Here is a 6,223-nt window from a genome sequence, read left to right on the forward strand (position 1 = left end):
CCAGCCACTCCTCGGAAGGAAGGTTGGGCAATCCTACTTCCGTAGTGATACTGCCTTGGAAACCCAAGGAGGGGTCGCTATGAGTCGGGGCCAACTCGACGGCAAACAACAACAACAACAACATTCTTCTAGTAGTTATAATAGAAATTGTAAGAAGTAGTTTTATTATAAAAACCTAATATTAATAACTTCAAACTTCTCTTAAACAATATAATAATTTTAGAATACTATAAATTTACTTACATTCTGTCTAATATACTATTTTTATAATGTATTTTGATCCAGTACATGTACTTTAAATCCAGTAAGACATTTAATCCATTCTTTGATCTTAATTATCTCTATCTCAGACCTTTCATCTGGAATCTTTTTCTGCTATTTTCATTTATTAGAATTTCCTTTAGAGTACTGTGCTGGAGGTAAAGTCTCTCAGATTTGGTGTGTCTGAAATGGCTTATTGGCCTTTCATTCTTACAAAATTTAGAAACCAAACTCTAGCACTATGGATGCTCACTGTTACTGGTTGGTCACTGTTGAAATACCATTTAAGTTGACAAAGACGTCTATCTACCTATCTATTCATATGTCATCCTATCCATTCATCCATCCATCCACCTATTTATCTATTTCCTGCGTTCATACTAACATTTTCAATTCAGGAGTATGGGGTTTTTATTTAAACCTGCATTTTTTCCTTCCACACTGAGAATCCTATTCACAGAGATAGAAATGATGATTGAATAAGAATATCTAATAGTTGCTGTTGTTGTTTTTAGGTGCCATTGAGTTGTCTCCAAGTCATAGCGACCCTATCTACAACAGAACGAAACATGCCTGGCCCTGTGCCAGCCTCACAATCCCAGCTACACCTGAGCCCAACGTTGCAGCCATTGTGTCAATCCATCATGTCTTCACCTTTTTTGTTGACCCACCACTTTACCATGCATGATATCCTTCTATAGGGAATGGTTCTTTCTGACAACATGGCCAAAGCAGGTGAGATGAAGTTTGTCCATTCTCACTTCCAAGGAGCATTCTGGCTATACGTCTTCCAGAACACATTTGTTAGTTCATTTAGCAGTCTATGGTAGTTTCAGTATTCACCAATACCACAACTCAAAAGCATCAACTCTCCTTCGGTCTTCCTTATTCATTGTCCAGCTCTCACATGCATAAGAGGTGATTTATAATGCCATGGCTTGAGTTGGGTGCACCTTAGGCTTCAAGGAGACATCTTTGCTCTTAAGCACTTGAAAGAGGTCTTCTGTAGTACATTTGCCCAAAGCAATACATCATCTGATGTCCTGACTGGGGTTTCCTTTGCTGTTGACTGTACAACCAAGTAATATGAAGTCTTTGACAACTTCAATCTTTTATCCATTAATTGTGATGCTGTTTATTGGTCCAGTTGTGAGGATTTTTGTCTTTTTTATACTGAGATAAAATCCATACTGCAAACTATAGTCTTCAATCTTCATCAGTAACTGCTTTAAGTCATGCTCACTTTCAGCAGGCAAAGTTGTTAGTCTGTGTATAACAGGTTACTATTGAGTTTCCTCCAATCTTCATACTGCATTCTTCTTCATATAGTCCATCTTCTTGGATTATTTACTAAGCATACAAATTGAATAAGTATGGTGAAAGGATACAACCCTGCGCACTCCCTTCTCGATTTTAAACCATGCAGTATCCCATTGTTCTGTCTGAATGACAGCCTTCTGGTCTATATATCAGTTCTACATGAGTATAATTAAGTGTTCTGTAATTCCCATTCTTCCCAATGATAACCATTATTTGTCATGATCCACACAATCGAATGCCTTTGCACAATCAATAAAACACAAGTAGACATCTTTGTGGTATTCTTTGCCTTGAGCCAAGTTCCATCTGACATCAGCAATGATATCCCCTGTCCCATGTCCTCTTCTGAATCCAGCTTGCATTCCTGGAAGTTCTCTGTCAATACGCTGCTGCCATCATTTTTGAATTAATTACCTTTAGTAATTATCAAACAACATCATGTTTGATAATTTCCACATTCTGTGGGACCACCTTTCTTTGGAATGGGTACAAATATGGATCTCTTCCAGTCAGTTGGCCAGGTAGCTGTCTTCCAAATTTCTTGACATAGTTGAGTAAGTGTCTCCAGTGCAGCATCCATTTGTTGAAACATCTCAAAGGGTATTCCATGAATACCTGGAGCCTTGTTTTTTGCCAATTCCTTCAGTGCAGCTTTGACTTCTTCCTTCAATCATTGGTTCTTGATCATATGCCACCTCCTGAAATGGAAGAACATCAGCTAATTTTTTTTGGTACAGTGACTCTGTGTATTCCTTCCATCATCTTTTGATGTTTTCTGCATCATTCAGTGTTTCGTCCATAGAATCATTCAATATTGCAACTCGAGGCTTAAATTTTTTCATCACTTCCTCCAGCTTGAGAAATAATTACTCATTCTTTAACCCATATTATGATAGCCTTGAAAATAATCATTCAGAGTTTTGGTAAGATGGTGGACTAGGCAGACACATTATACAGATCCTCTTCAACAAAGAAAAGGGGAACAAATTAACACAGATACAGAAGATAATCCTGGAGCCCTGAGCTTTGAAAGGAAGGATACAGAAATGGACTAAACTCCAACTTGTAGAAGAACCTGCATAAAAACATCAAAAGTGTCATATGGAGCTGTGGGCTGTCAGCGAGCCTGATGGCATGGACAGCCTGGATATTGCCAAGTGGTGTTTTATCTAAGAATTAACCTAAAACTTATCCCTGCTAGCCAGGGGCTGCATGGAGGACTTCACTGGTGGCTGGTGAATAAAGGGGAAGTAATGAAGAGGGAGACAAGGTGAGCTGTGGACCTTTGCCTGTAAGGAGGGTACAACCATTTTGAATGTTTATAGGCAGTTTGATCATTTTCAATATTTAAAGTGACAGCACTCTCTCACATTCAAGGGACCTAAGAATAGGCTCCACTTGCCAGGAACTGGAAGGACATTCCAAGCATGAATGACTGGAAAAGTGAGATATTCCCCTTGTTATTCTTATACCCCACACCCTCTTGGTGAACGGAGGTGAGGCCATCCCTCACTCCCACCCACCTTCTGGGCTGGCAGGAATTCTATCACAGTCTGTGTGCTTCAATGGAGCCTGAGTGCTCTGCCCAGCCCTGCCTAGATTTTTTTTTCCTTTTCTCATTCTAGTTTGTTTGATTTTGTCTGTTTTAAAATTATTAATATTATTATTCTCTTTTTTGTGGGGCTCTTTTTTATTATTATTCTTTAATCCTTCCTTCCCAGGTTCTAGTTTTCATATTTTTCTCTCTTCCCTGTTTCTGGTTCCCATTTTCTTCTTTCTTGTGGTTAACCCTATTTCTTGTATTTCTTTTTTCATTTTTCCCATTTTTTTCTTCATTTTTCTCCTACTCTACCTCCTTTCTCTTACTGCCCCTCCCCAGATATTGCAGGGTTTTGTCTTTTCTTTTCTTTTTTTTTTTTGGTGGTGGGGGGGTTGTTCCTGTGTGTTTATGCAGTGTGATTTGTGTCCATTTGCTTTTACTTTTTTGATGGCTTTTCAATTGTTGTTCTTCTCTAACTGAGTGTGAGACAGCAACCATGTCCATACAACACAACTACTCCCATGCCTCTTGCACCTCCACTTACTAAGAGCCATCAATTCCTTTGCCACCAACTGCCCAATGATAAATGACCATCAAGAAGAGCTAGACTCACCCTTAACTGCCCTTCACAAACAGTTAACAGAGATCTAAATACAACAATATAGATCCAGAACACTTACCTGAGGAAGACAAAGCACTGGAACTCCCTGATAGGGAATTCAAAATAATTATATTTAGTTACCTTTAATGGATTGACAGACAGATCAAGAAGAACAATGACAAAAATAAAGAAAACACAGACAAAGCCCTAGAACAATTTTGGATGAAAATACAACAAAATGATAAAATAAATGAAAATTAGAAATGGCTCAAAATCTACAGATAGAATTCCAGAAAATTAATACTAAATTTTCAAAAAGAGATAACACATTGAAAGGGCAAAGGAGTAGAATAGAATCAGTGGAAGACTGAATTAATGACATTGAAGACAAATGCCTGAATAGTTCTTTCGAAAGGGATCAGTCAGAAAAAAGTTCAAAACAAAATGAAAAAAAGCCTAAGGTTCATGTGGGATACCATCAAAAGGAATAACCTACATGTAATCAGAATTCCAGAAAAGGAATAAAATAAGAAAACCACTGAGAAAATTTCCAAGATTTGTTGTAAGAGAACTTTGTGATATGAAGAAAGATGAGAATATATCCATTCAGGAAGTCCAAAGAACCCGAGAGAAGATAGATCCCAAAAGAAAATCACCAAGACATATCATCATCAAACTCTTCAAAACCAAAGACAAAGAATTCTGAAAGCAGCACAGGAAAAGTGAAAAGTTACCTACAAAAGACAACCAATAAGAATAAGCTCTGATTTCTCAGCAGAAACCATGCAAGCAAGAAAGCAATGGGATGGTATATCTAAAACCCTGAAAGAGAAAAAATTTCCAACCAAGAATTATATACCCAGAAAAAACTGTCCCTCAAATATGATGTTGAAATTAGGACATGCCAGATAAGCAGAAAGGAAGAGAATTTGTTAAAACCAGACCAACCTTACAAGAAATATTCCCTTTAGGGAGTCATTTGAACAGAGAATCAATCATAGCAAACAACAACCAACTATTAATATACAAAAAGACATAACCCAGAAACCAACAAAGTTATGGAAGTATCCAAAGTAAAATAAGCTTACAAGACTGTATACAGGGAACCAGAGACATCAATTGGCAAATGAGGACAACTACAAACCAAAAAGAGGGAAAAAATAGTGCAGTTACAGAGCTTCTATATGGTGAGGAAGTCAAGAGAGTTGCTAGATAGAATGGATGGTCATAAACTCAAGGAGAAAATTGTGAATCTCAGGGTAACCTCAAAGAAAAATGATAAACCTTCACATCACAAATAAAAAAAGAGGACAAGCACAAATATTTAGCAAATACTGAAACAATGGCAACAAAGAAATGATAACATGATTCATAAACATAATGAGCTCAGCACAAGAAAATTATACGGACCTAAGATACGAGAAACACTATGAAAAAACACATAACAAAATGAGAGCAACCAATTCATACTTGTCGATAATGACACTGAATATCAACGGATTAAATGCACCACTCAAGAGATGGAGAGATATAGACTGGATAAGAAAACATAACCCATCAATATGCTTTCTATGACAAACACACCTTAGTGACAAAGACAAAAATAGACTAAAAATCAAAGGTTGGAAAAAAATATATCAAGCAAATGGCAATCAAAAAAGAGCAGGAGTGGCAAAATTAATTTCTGATCAAATTGACTTTAAGCTAAAAACCAGCATGAGAGACAGAGAAGGACATTATATAATGATTAAAGAATCAACTGAACAAGAAGATATAACCATAATAAATATCTATGGACCCAATGAAAGTGGCCCAAAATACATAAATCAGATTTCAACAGAATCAAAAAGGCAAATAGATGATTTCCCAGGCATAGTAGGAGACTTTAATACACCATTTTCAATCACAGGTAGAACAACTGGAAAGAAACTCAACAAAAATGCAAAAAAACTAACCAATAAATCCACCAACTTGACTTTATAGACATCTAAACAGAGCACTTCACCCAACAAGAGCACAATATAGAGTCTTTTCCAGTGCACATTGAATATTCTCCATGATAGACTATATCTTAGGCCATAAAGCAAGCCTTAATAAATTTAAAAACGTTGAAATACTGCAAAGCAACTTATCAGATCACAATGCTATCAAATTAGAAATCCACAATAGGGAGACCAACGGAAAAAGAGTAAACACGTGAAAACTGAACAACACTCTCCTTTAGAAAAACTGGGTAAGAGAAGAAATTAAAAAACAAAGAAATTAAAAAATTCCTTGCATCAAATCAGAATAAAAACACAACATATTAAAATCTTTGGGACACAGCAAAAGCAGTGATCAGAGGCCAATTTATAGCAATAAATGCACACATCAAAAAAGAAGAGCCAAAATCAACACTTTTAACCAACATCTCCAACAATTAGAAAAAGAACAGCAAGAAAAGCCTACAGTCACCAGAAGAAAGGAAATAATCAAGATTTGAGCAGAAATCAATGAAACAG

This window comes from Orycteropus afer, unplaced genomic scaffold, assembly GCF_000298275.1.
Source record: "Orycteropus afer afer isolate SDZICR_OR568_19922 unplaced genomic scaffold, OryAfe1.0 scaffold00052, whole genome shotgun sequence".
NCBI lineage: Eukaryota > Metazoa > Chordata > Mammalia > Tubulidentata > Orycteropodidae > Orycteropus > Orycteropus afer.